This window comes from Myotis myotis, unplaced genomic scaffold, assembly GCF_014108235.1.
Source record: "Myotis myotis isolate mMyoMyo1 unplaced genomic scaffold, mMyoMyo1.p scaffold_m19_p_15, whole genome shotgun sequence".
Taxonomy (NCBI): domain Eukaryota; kingdom Metazoa; phylum Chordata; class Mammalia; order Chiroptera; family Vespertilionidae; genus Myotis; species Myotis myotis.
In genome coordinates, this window is record NW_023416319.1 from 26,935,825 (window position 1) to 26,948,946 (window position 13,122).

General features: G+C 37.6%; 1 long non-coding RNA gene across 3 annotated transcripts; it reads left to right on the plus strand.

Moving 5' to 3' along the window:
• Window positions 1–214: 214 nt before the first annotated feature.
• On the plus strand, window positions 215–11,782 carry LOC118670005. Of its 3 annotated transcripts, none has more exons than XR_004972194.1 (4): window positions 215–354; window positions 3,509–3,940; window positions 5,945–6,251; window positions 11,289–11,782. It is a non-coding gene; the product is annotated as an uncharacterized LOC118670005 (long non-coding RNA). The 3 variants fall into 3 exon arrangements; XR_004972195.1 differs by lacking the exon at window positions 215–354 and adding an exon at window positions 486–584; XR_004972196.1 differs by lacking the exon at window positions 215–354 and adding an exon at window positions 2,507–2,524.
• The last annotated feature ends 1,340 nt before the right edge of the window (window positions 11,783–13,122 follow it).

The following is a 13,122-nucleotide window of genomic DNA, read 5'->3' on the forward strand; positions in this document are numbered from 1 at the left end:
TACTCTGCTTTTCAAAATGCGGTCTGAACCATCGCAGCAGATGCACCCGAGGCGGTTGTTAAACGTGCAGACCCCGGGCGGCCTGCCTCCTGAAGCCCAAGGCGTGCGCCCATTCGTGGTTGAACACCAACAGTCTACAAGGCGGAGGAGAACCTGGGAGGAGGCCCAGTCTCCAGGGAGTTTAATTCCTGAGCTTTTGGTCGTCTCTTGACCCAGACTAGCAAAGCTGACTAATGTGAGGCCGCACCCTAAAAGTACTGTGTGTGTTGACCCCGAAGGCTTAGTAAGACATCGCGATCCTGGTCATTTGGGCGCATTGAGTCATGGCCCAACAGATTTACTCCGTTATTAAATGTGAGTTAATCTGCTACGTGCGGCAAACAAGCTCTCTACTTACCACCGTTCCAAGTCCAAACTCTACGCCCCTGTAATTACTCAAATCAGCTGCTAGGGGTTTTGTTGGTGGTGGTGGTGGTGGTGGTTATTGCTCAGAAATCTTTGACACTCGCCCCAAATCGTAACTCTGAACAATATCTTATTTTCTCCACTTGAACCCCAGTTTATAGGCCAGTTGGAAAAAGAATGTAAGTATTGAAGAAGTTTGGGTTATGTCTTTGCAAAGTGTAGCTTTTCCTTCAAAGACACTAGTAAATTGCTCTTGGCAAGCCATCTCCATCCTTACTCTGTCCTTCAGTGCCTCTGATCCAGAGTGGGTTACCTCTACATGTTAGCCTATGAAGAAGCTAGCAAGTCTCCCCAAAGGCATCACTCCTTCCTAGTGAAGCAGTCTTTACAGACCCTGCCTAACTACTTACAAAACCTATGTCATGTATTTGCATGCACTATATTTGTCCCTAGCTTGATTTTATTTTTCCTTTAATCACTCATCTGTTAATTTTATGCTGTTTATATACTTACGTAAACCAACTTCAATTATTTTGATGCCAAGCCACGATGACAAATGATAAAATAAAATTTAGCAATGCCTTTATACTTTTGGTTAGGAAAACAGATATAGTATAAAGAGGACGAAGAGGACATAAACTTTGGATCCAGACTCCAAGCTCAGCCACACATTAACGGAGTGATCTTAGAAAATTACCCAAGTCCTCTTAGCCTTAAATTCTTTATCTGAAAATTAGGAACCTACACCATAGGATTATTGTAAGAATCAGATTGTTATCAGAAAAAAAAATAGGTGGTCTTTCTCCATTGCTAGTGGGAGTTGGGTTCTTGGGGTACCACTGGAATAAGCATTTCCAGAGGCCCCCATGGGAGGTTGAGATAGGGTAGAAAGCTTTTATTTTTGTGGAATTAAATTACTCTGTTTCCAAAATCCCATTTCTCTTAGTCCAGCCATAGAAGTGTCCTTGGGGTTTCAGTGAAGCTAGAAGCAGAGCCAGTGTCCAGTTTCCTTTCCATGTTGGAGCTGGGTCCAGTTCAGCATCAGGCTAGTTGCAGTGCATTAGTCCATTGTGTATGGGGGCCGCATGGCCATGGGCCATGTGGGCAAACGCAAAGTAGCCCCACAAACCCAGAGTCACACAAGTCCCAAGAGTCCCCAAAGCAGTAAGAGAGCCAAGAGCGAATTCCTTTGTTTAGGAAATTAAATATCCCAAATTCTGCACCCTTGTAGTGGCCATGCCCATTTTGTTCTCAGGTGTGACTGACAGTAAGCACCTTGCCTATGTCAGTCCAACTTACTGGGCATGCACCTATCTCCCCTTTGTTGGTCCCCTGGGGAGTGTAGTAGCTTCCTGGCGAAGCTGCCCAATGACATGCCTATAATGTCTGGTCTTCCCTTTGCTCCTTTCCTGTTAATAATAACTAGTTAATTACAACAGTATCAAGATGATGTATTTAAAACGCATAAAATAGGCTTCTGTGAGTTGTATTATTATCAACAATGTTCAACATTATTATTCCAATATTAACATTCTTAGCTTTCTAGCAACTATACTATATAAACTTGCTTCCACATTGAAGTGAATGACATTCACGGGCAAGACATGCATCAAAGATCATTTCAAAACTTTTTAAATAATAAAAAAAAATCACTCATCTCACTTAAAGATGGGTCTCATGCTTAAAGCAGTGAGCACTTTTGAGAAGTTTTAAGAAACTGACCCTGCTTATCTTTTCATGCCGGAACATGTCTTAATTCTTTGGCCAGCCTATAAGTTAGCTGCCCTTTGAAATAGGTGCCCACATTGTCCAATCAGTTGGTACACAGGAATATACATGGTATAAAACATGGCTGCTCCTTTGCAAAGACTATGGATGGATTGCTTTCCCTCATAAGAAGTTGTGGGCATGGTAGCAATGTATTTGGCAAATCTACAACAGCACAAATGATACAGAAAATCAATGACTCAAGTTTCTTAAAGAGATGGGAGGGGCTGGAACCAAGAGCACTGTCAGAATTTGATTTGAACCAGAAGGAGAGGTGACCTTCTGAGGGGAGATTGGAAAGAGGATGCATATGGGTACATTTGTTAGTCAGAATTCCTGGATTTCAAGCCTGGTAGCCTCAGTTTGTTTGTTTGTTTGTTTGTTTGTTTGTTTGTTTGTTTCAGTGACCCAGTAGGCAAAAACTTGTCTGAAGAGATGGGGGGTGATGAGAGTTAAATCTTACCGAATTTGGAAATGGCTTAGATTTGCAACTGAGAGAAATGGGAAAGAAATGGGAAGGGATTTGAGAGAAACAAACATGTTAAAAGTTGGATGGTCAGCTCTGAGGATCTGAGAATGTAACACTTGAATCTGTTCCATCTTTCAGAATGAAAAGGAAAAAGTTGAAGTCTGTTTTTCTACATTATTTTAATTTGTCTTAAGTAGAATTTTTTTTTATTCAGTCCACTACATTAAAGAATAGGGTAGATTATTTTTGCCAGATTATTCATAGGACTTCTAAAATAGGCATTTTGTCTTAAGGTTGCGTGATGTCATACATGGTATTTTAAGTTATAGCTTTCTACTGTACTTTTAAAAAAATTATTTTAAAAGATGGTTTTCTGGTGAAGAAACAATAAAGGAAAAAGCTAAATTCTGTGGGGAAAAGGATAGGCTGTCTATGTAAACACTAAGAACTTGGTTTCTGAAGTTAGACTTTCTGGTTTCTGAATTCCAGCTTCATCACTTACTATGAGATCTTGAGTAAGTTAAACTCTGTTGCCTCAATTTGTTTTCCTCTGTACAGTGGGGATAAAACCTATGTCTGGATTGTTGAGAGGATTAAATTGGACAGTTTACATAAAGACTTTATGTAGTTCCTGGCCCCGAGTTAGTTACTTTTAAGGAGCATTAGACTGTTTCTTATTATCACTTTTCTTTTAATCAAGTAAACTGAAAAAAATGGCCAGTTTTTCATAGATATTGGTTATCTCACAACTACATTAAGCAACTAAGTTTCTCCCTAGGCCAAGAAGGTCTTAACTGTAGTATCTTACTCCCTAAGGTTTCATCTTTCCTTTGCCCGTTATTGATTTAGTACTTTTTATTATTGCAGTAGAAGAAGCCAACAGAAGAGTGGCCCATGTGCATGGACAGGGCTGGAGTGATTCTTGCTTCAACAGCAGTCCCTTCAACCTTGCTTGAATGGAGGCTGCGTAGATCACAAGCTCCGCAGACTACAAGATATCTTTGCTCAGAAGGAACCACAAGGTCACTGACAGCTAAACTCAACATTGTTCCCCCGCATATCAAAGCTGAGCAGAGTTGTAAATTGTTTCAACTTATGAATAGAACTCCACTGAACCGCACCATAGCTATAGAGTTGACCTGCAGTTTTACCCTGCTAAGGGAGTTATTTTGTAGTGACAAAACTTTTCTTCTGGTGGCCTGACACATCATAGGACTTGGAGGTTGGGAATTCTTCCTTCCCATCAAATGTTGGTTCTAAATCCACAGAACTGTTTGAGAATCCAGACACAAAATTATGGTAAGTTTAAATTACCAATATTTTAATGTTTTGCTATTCCCATTTAATAGGGGTAAACTGTAGCTATTTACTTTCTAATCCTATTCTATAATTATTTTCCTACACAAGCCAGTATTATTGCTCAGAAACACAATTTCCTCCAGAAGTTTTCTTCATCTAAAATATATTGTTATCGCATCACAAAGATAAATAATGGGTTCCACATCCTGGTAAAAATCCCTCTTCTACCCTATATTTTTTTAAGAACAAGCATAGGAAGAAGCAATTGTGTTTTAACATCTTACATTTTTCTGAAATGTGAGGAAAAAATTTCCAAAATTGAAAAATCTCTTTGGGCTATTGGATTCTTAAGACAATCGCTTAGTTAGCTGAGTTTAAAGTCATCAATGTTTCCTTGTCATTCCAAATAATGGAGAGCTTTCAGAACAGTTCTTTCTTTATTAGTTCTTCATCAGGAAAGCTGTTTTTTCCTTAGTCCATTAATGTCAATTTCATGTCTTACTAGCCCATGCATGAACCAATCTTCTTTCAGTTTTTGTTCACTATTTTATTGTAGCATAAATCCATATCATTCCTTTGCCTATATTATATACAGTAAATATTAAAACCAAACAATACCTAAGCTAGAAAAGCAATGTAGGCACCTGTGGACTCACACACTTGGCTGCAGGCACTTTTGTAAATAGGACAGTTCACATTCCAGTTGAAGCAACCATTATGGTTACACAACACCCCTCATTACCCCACTTTATTTTTCTTGTATTACATCTTACACTACCTTACCGATTCTGTACTCCAAGAGACAAAACAGTTGCTGCTAATTCATTGGTTAATAGTTTAAATATAGGGGCCATGATGAAAACTTTTTGATTCCAAAGTATTCATCCAATATCTAACTTTCAGTAGACTGTCAGCAACTATTTGTTGAAAAGATGTATAAATGAATGAATACATGAAAGTAGAACAAACAGGCAGTGTGGGCAGCTAAAATTTAGAAATGATACTGCTTTGCATTTATTCAGTATAATTATCTTTCCAGCTATCCCATGACAGATATTTATATCATGTTGTGGATGTGGAAATCGAGACAAACAGAGGTCAGATGCCTTACTTAAAGTCACCCAACAAGGATTTAGTAGAACCAGTTCTAGAATGTGATTGATAGAAACATAGCTATTTTTGTGTTTCTTTTCCTGATACCTACCCTACTCTTGACAAATGACAAGTGACTTCAAAAACTGTCACATAGCTAGGGCTAAAAGGATTAATGTTAACACATAATACTATAGCAGTTACTTTTGGTTAACTATCCAACATTTATTCTTCCTTTTACCTTGGAGTCTAGGTGTAGGTATTCTGAAGATCTCTCTATCTCCACATCAGGAAAAAAATCATGATTGTTTTAAACCAATCCTGGTAACTATATTTTTCTTACCAGTTGTGGTTTAGAAAGACCATGTGACTCAGTTCTGGCCACTGAGCTATGAGGGTGTTTACAGGACAGTTTGGAAGTTTTTTCGTTCTAAGAAAGAGACAAATGATGGGATGATGAACAGTCAACACTTTATAGGGTCAATGAATTGAAGATCCTGTTGGGTCAAAGGAATATTGCAGTTTGCACAGTAAAATATGCTGGAAGGAAAGGAGATGATATTCATTGAATGAAATGCTTAAAGTGAATATTGTGAAGGTGGTACAGTAGTTGTTATTGATTAAATGAGATTATGAGATTAAGAAAGGTTAGCCAAGGCAAGTTATAGAATACAAATCTTTTAGACGGAGATAAAAAAAAAGAAATTAAGAGGCCAAGAAGTCCTAGCTCAAGCCTTTTGTTCTTGGGCCTAAACTGTTCCTACTGGATTTAAGCCTACTAGCTTCTCACTTTCCAATAGTCTATACACTCCTCTCCTCGCCCCAATCCTAAAAATCCCTAGCTCACTCAGCAACTGCTCCATGAATCTTACTAAAATAAATTATTTTACATAGACATTTTGTTTTTAATAGATACTATTGGTGATTTGATTTGAAAAGATGAAAGAGATTGACAGCACAAAAATTTTAAATATAATCTTTAAAGGAAGATACACACAAGGAAAAGGCAACTGCCTTAGACACTGGCATGTCCAAATGTAATGACTAGACCTGCTGCAGCCATCTTGCAACCAGAGAGGAGGCAACTTAAAAACAAAGCCAACACAATGAAATGACTCAGAAGAAAGTGGAAAGACCTGAGTACTTGTTGATGCTATTGAGCTGATGAATTAAACCTGGAGTATACCAACTATGGGCTTCTTTTCATCTAGATTCTAAGGTAATACTGTAAATGTCTTTATTGCTTAAACCAGTGTTTCATTATTTTCTGTAGAAAGCCTCTCAATTCAGGTAAGTATCCATTAACCACTCCTAGTCCAGAGGATGTTTTTTCATGCTTTTCTGATTTCTGCTGGTTATTTTTTGAAAATAACAGAAAATTCCATCTCCTTAGATATGATCAAGGGTCTCTAACTCAGAAAAATCATGATTATGAAACATAGGAAGCACTGGGTAGGTGGGTTGAATGAGGTATCTGGCAATGAAGGGGATCCTGGGTCAGGTAAGATGAAGTGTGAAAGCTAAGCAAGAGATGCAGATGAAAATCAGAAAGTAACTCTTCTGAGCAGACCTTTTGAAGCCAGTTTTAGGGACATATGAGCTACATATTTGGGGAGAATTGTGGAACCCACATTTAGTAATCGTGTCGATTACATCCATGATCTTTTCTCAAGAGGGGAAAATGAGTGTTTATAAGATGACAGGTGGTTCTTGTCATTCTTGTTTTCTTCAGAAACAGACCAAATTCTGACATGTCTCATGATGGCATGATAACCTAGAAATGAGAGGCTTGATTTCAATTTTTCATTTAAATACTCAAGAGGCCCATGGTATTGCTCTCTTTCAGTCTGGCACAAGTCTCACAAAATAGAAGATCGCCTTAACATTTAATGTAGGATAATTCTCGTTCATGACCTCTTGCCTTTTCCAAACATCTTCATAAAGACATAGTAATATTCTACTGTGAATTACATGAGAGCTGTCCATAGGGATTTAAACAGTAAATCTAACAAATAGGCTGCTCTTGGCCTCAGGACTCAGAAGTACTTATTTATTCTTACAGTTTAGGCATTTGAGGAAATATTAATTCTTGCATATATTGTATTCAATTGAGTTTGAAGCCATAAAGAGGAAGGAAATAATAAGATTAGAGCAGAAATGAATGAAATAGAGAATAGAAAAAAATAGTCATTGAAAAAAAATGGTTCTTTGAAAAGACCAATGAATTAACAAATCTTTAGCTGGATTCACTAAGGAAAAAAGACAGTATATTCAAATTACTAAAATCAAAAATTAATAAGGGAACATTGATGAAGGTAATAATGTAGATAATACTACCATTTACAATTCATTTGCCAAATACAAAGGATTGTACTAAAACCTTTACATCCTTTATTTCAAAAACCTTTACAACCTTTTTAGATAGGTATCATTATCCTCTTTTACAAATGAGAAAACAGGCTCTTTGAGGTTAAATAATATATTTAAGGTCATGCAGTCATGGTATAAATATGCATGTGCTGAAAGAGAATGGAAAAGTCAGGAGTTATTTTTATATTCCTATGATAGAGTAAGGGTAGTTGTTATCAATAAGAAAATGAAAGTCTGAGCGAAAGAAAGCAAAAAGAGACATTGGGTTAGACATTTTTTTTTTATTATTCAGGATAGCTAGGCTGTAGTTCAGACAAGAATTCAGGAAAGCAATAGGCAATCAGACATTTCTATGTTGTGTATTTGAAAGTTCATAAACCTTAGATGTTCTTAAAAGAATACATTTTTTAAAATTTCTGGGAAAAAAATGTTCTGTTCTATATTAAAACTTCTTCGTAAGAACATTGCTACATTGTACATTAGGCACAAATTTTATTTATTGAAGTTTTTTGTAATTTTTATTATTCTACAACTGGAATATTTAATGTATATTTTACATGTATGTCTTGCAAGTAATAGCAAATCTACCGAACATTCTTTGAAGCAAGAAGCAGTGGTGCTTAGTACATGGCTACTTTTATTTATTATCTCTCTTTTGCATAGGAATACAATAAAACATTCGTAAGAAACTCAAAATTGTAAAGGAGAATGGATAAAAATATTTGATGATTTATGATGTAGATGAGGGATAGCTATTAGTTCTTTTATAAACGTCTTTCTTGATTCTTAAATATTTGCATTGGAGTGGAGTTTCTGCCCTCAGATCAAATCCCAACGATAAGGTATCTGTTCTTGACATGAGCAATAACTGGAGTATTTAGGATTAAACCAAATACCAAATGTTACAGGATAGAGGGGGTGAGGAAAGTGTAAGGTGATAAGAGGCTCATCAGCTTAGAGTGGTTGTTTTACTGTGATACAGCAGAGTAGAAACTTGTCAGAAAGGAAAGGTGACAGGCATAAGATAAATATGTGTCCACATTATCCAATGTCAAGAGCTGAACACACTATTTTTGAATTGTTATCCTCAAGATGCAAATAACAGCCTTATGAGAAATTGAGTATTAAATATACATGTATTAAACCGATTTTGCTTAATGGCACATATGTTCATTCATTTACTTGATAGATAGTTACCGAGTGGCTGCTTGGTAGTTTTCAGGCTTCAGAAGTAACCCAAAATTGTAGTTTCATTTCAGTCATTTTACCTCTTTCTACTGTTCTCGTTCTTGACCCTTCAGCTTTCCCCCTCCTCCATCAGGCTTTGGAACTTAAAAACTAATAACGTTAAGGCTCCCGTGAAAGGAGTAAAAGGGCATTTAGAGTGCTCTCAACTTTACAAAACTATCAGTGGAGTAGAACAAATATAACTCGTTAATATTTTAAACTTAATATTTGACTAAATTATTGCATTGCCTTGAGGTCTTGAAGGATACAATATACCATGAAGGAAAAGCAGAAGGTGCTTATCAGAGAAGTGGATTAGGAGAGCCTATTTTATCTTTGAAACATTAGAGCAGCCCCTTTAGAGAAGTGTCATTTGCCCTTGCCCAATCAGTCTACAGGCACAAGCGGCCAACGTATAGTTTGACAAAGTCAGATTACTGACTCATTGCAATGAGGGAGATCACACAGCAGAACTGTGAGGCATCTGACCAAACAACAAAAAGATAAAAGTTATTGTAGAATTTTGGGTAAGAGTGGAGTTTGGGCGACATTTAAATGAAGCAGTGTTTGGATAGACTCAAAGTAAATCATAGGTCAACATCAGGTCTGGGAAGTATCCAGGGTCGTTTTCTTGGAAACTACATAAAGTTAAAGTAGATGTGGACTGTTGTGTCCAGAAGCCCCTTATCTTAAGCTCTTTCCCTGGTTGAAAATTGAGGCTAATTCTCTATGGGGTTCCAAGAACCCCACTCCCAGACAAGAGTGGGATGTTTTATTCTTAATAATATAGTTTTAAACAACAAAGCTTCTGATAGTCTATGGTTTTAAAGAAAAGAAAAGTTTCCTTAGCAGATAAGAAGATAGTAATCACTGAAAGAAGGGATTGTTATAACTTTTTATAGAATGTTCTTGGAAGAAATAGTTTCCTATAAACTTTGCATCTGGTTTTATCCATGTTTATTATACCAGCCTGATGAGTGATGGAGCAGATATTTACTTTCTAAGTCCCAGCTAATACTTAGTCTAAAAGAGATAACCAGCCAAGGGAGTGGAAAAGAACTTCCCAGGCAGAAAAAAACAAGTGTGAAGGTTGTGAACTTGAAAAGATCTTGATACATTCAAGAACTGGAAAGCTAATAGAACAGTAACACAGACAGCAAATGACTTGAAATGAGATGGGAGAGATAGGCAGAAAACTGTTAGTCTTATTAAAAATTTTACATTTTATCAAAGAGCAAAGAGAAATTACTAAAGGGTTTTAATCAGAGGAGTTCCCCAATCTTGATGTACTATGATGGAGAATGCCTTGTTGGGGCAGTAGTGGAAAATGAACTCATTGCAAAATAAAATGGTGTGTGTGTGTGTGTGTGTGTGTGTGTGTGTTTATAACACCAGCAAAGGACAAAAATCAACAGATTGTCTTAGAGTTTGAAAATGTATGGTGGGAAAGAGAGAAGAATTAGGAATAATTTCCAGGTTCTGGCTTGAACATCCAGATAGTGGTGTGGTGTCATTAAGATGTAAAAGATGGGAGGTGAGGCAGGATTGGTGGGAAGAAAAAGAGTACAGGTTTATACTTCTAAAATCTGTGTGACATTCAAGTCAGGACGGCATGAATACACTTAAATATATGGACCTAGGGTTCAGAAGAGAGGTTTGAGTTGCTGATAAATATAGAGTTGTAAGTGTATATTTGAGGCCATGGAAAAAGAAAGTAACAAAATTTCAAAAAGAAAAGAGAATTCAGGACAAAGCCCAGGAGAACTACCAAATCCAGAAGTAGACAAAAGAAGAGCCAACCATAAAAATGGGCCAAATTCATTTATCAAAAGCTTGGTTTGATGCTTGATGTTTCCTCAGTTTTACCTGTCATCAATTTCTTAGATGAATAAGGAGTCAAAACATCTGAAGCAAGGGGGGAAAGACTTTTCCTATACTTTCTTCGATTCTGTGGATGGGCCTGAGAGCTAAACAGACAAAAGATCAGTTAACAGGAAAAAAGCATACAAATTTTGTTTTATGTTAATGTTTTTATGTGCCACAAGAGCCTTTGTAGAAAATAAATGAATACTCAAGCCTAAGAGTTTATATACTTTTTCAACAAAGAACAATATATTAATAAGACAAAAAAAGGTTTGGGCAGTAAATTATAGGAAAGTGACTAGGAGAGATATTGATGCCATTGTAATAATCCTATTACTATTTAACAGAAAAGGAGCAAGGGAAGACCAAATAATATAGACATGCCATTTATACAGCTTTGCCAGAAAGATGCATGTAACATTCTCCAGGTCTATTCCCTGCTGATCAGTGGGGGAAGGGACTGGATAAAGGCTCAATTTTGACGCATGCTCAGTAAGATCTGAGTGACATGGAAAGGTGCCTATCTGTCTGCCCATCAATCACACCCGAAAGCAAGTCAGTGGCTACTGCAAGCAGCCAAAACCTGAATATTTAAAACTTCCAAACAGCCTGGCCAGCGTGGCTCAATGGTTAAGCATCAACCTTTGAACCAGGAGGTCATGGTTCAGTTCCAGTCAGGGCACATGCCTGGGTTGCAAGCTCAATCCTCAGTGGAGGATGTGCAGGAGGCATCTGATCAATGATTCTCTCTTATCACTGATGTTTCTGTCTCTCTCTCCCTCTCCCTTCCTCTCAGAAATCAATAAAAATATATATTAAAGACAAACAAATAAAAACCTTCCAAACAAAGGAAGTGCCCTCTCTTCTCTCCTGCGTGCTGGGTTCCTGGCTCTCCTATGACGGGAATACATTCCCCAGTGCCCACGTGATGCTCAGCCATGTTGGACTCTACACTGGACTAATAGACTTGAATTAGCTTGGATGCTGAACTACACCTGGCTGGAACATGGAATGGAAGCCCTGGACACTGGCCCTGTTTTTGGCTCTGCTGAACACCCAGCTGCCCCTCTTTCAGGACCGGCTTAGTGGAAATGGGACATTGGAAACTAAAAAGTGTAACTCCACATCAATAAAATTTTCGACCACCTCTCATCATCCCGTGGGGGCTTCTGAAAATTCTTATTTCAGCAGTGCCTCAGGAACCCCACTTCCATGAACAACAGAGAAATTCCACTCGTGTACTCCTCCAGCAGCAATATGAGGGAAACTAATAAAAGAGTTATTTTAGTAGGTTTGTTTGTATAGATTCACCTTAGCATCAACTCTCCATCTCTGATAATAAGGATATTCTTCTCTTCCAGGAACAGAGAAGGCACCTTTCTTATGGGAAATTTTGTAACCTGCTTTTAGGTAGGAAGGAAGACATCAGAGAACCCTTTCAGCATCTGCTGTTTCTCAAGTGCCTTCAGCTCAAAATAATCAATATGCCAAAGTGGCATATTTTGGGGTGGCGTATACTGATCCCCTCCCACTGGTTTTAGAGTAGGTTTTTCATTGTGAGGTATGGATGGCCTCATTGGGATTGGGCAAACCTTAGGATTGTTGGATATGGGGAGGCAAGGATTATGAAGCCAGTCTTCAAGAGTGAATAGTGATTTGAAAAGGCAAGTTTGAGTAGATCTATTGTTCTGAAATGAGGGCTGTTTACACTGATGAGGGCTATATAAGTAGTCATTTGTTCAGGTAAAAAGAAAGTTCCCAAGACAAATACAGAAATTATTTATAACTTTACTTTCTTGGGCAAGAATTTTCTGGTATAATAAAGTCATGTTAATGCAAACAATTCCTAATCTGATTAAGCTGTGTGGCTTTAGGTTGTCTTAGTTCTCATCATATCCTCTATAAAATTCATCTCATTTACAAGTCATCTTTTTCTGTCTTGATATTTAATTTGTGGTTCTATATTTTAAACATTAATTTCACTTGAAAGGGTACATGGGGGATATACTTAAGAATTCTCAAATATTAAAAAAAATTCTTGTGCCCTTGCATATAAATGATAATCAGAATTTTATTTTGCCTTTTTTGTTGTTGTTTTGTTTTGTTTTGTTTTTTTCAATATATTTTATTGAGTTTTTACAGAGAGGAAGGGAGAGAGATAGAGAGTCAGAAACATCGATGAGAGAGAAACATCGATCAGCTGCCTCCTGCACATCCCCCACCGGGGATGCGCCCGCAACCCAGGCACATGCCCCCGACCGGAATCGAACCCGGAACCCCTCAGTCCGCAGGCCGACGCTCCATCCACTGAGCCAAACCGGCCTTGGCTATTTTGCCTTTTTGGATCATAATTATTTCATTATCTTTTAGCTTCCACAGTCTTATGCTTATGTGGTGTTTCGGTTTTGTTTTTTCTTCTCTTTTTTGCAATATGGTCACAAATTCCCTACACGTGCTAATTACAAGTTATCTATGGACTCCCTTCCATTCATTCTTTGCATGAATTTTACTTTTCCCCTGCGTTCTTCTAGACAGTCCCCGATGACATTTTTAACTCTTTAGCTGTTGCCACACAGAGTTAAAGAGGCATAGGTTCCTTTAATACCAGAGCACTGAATGAAAAATAATAT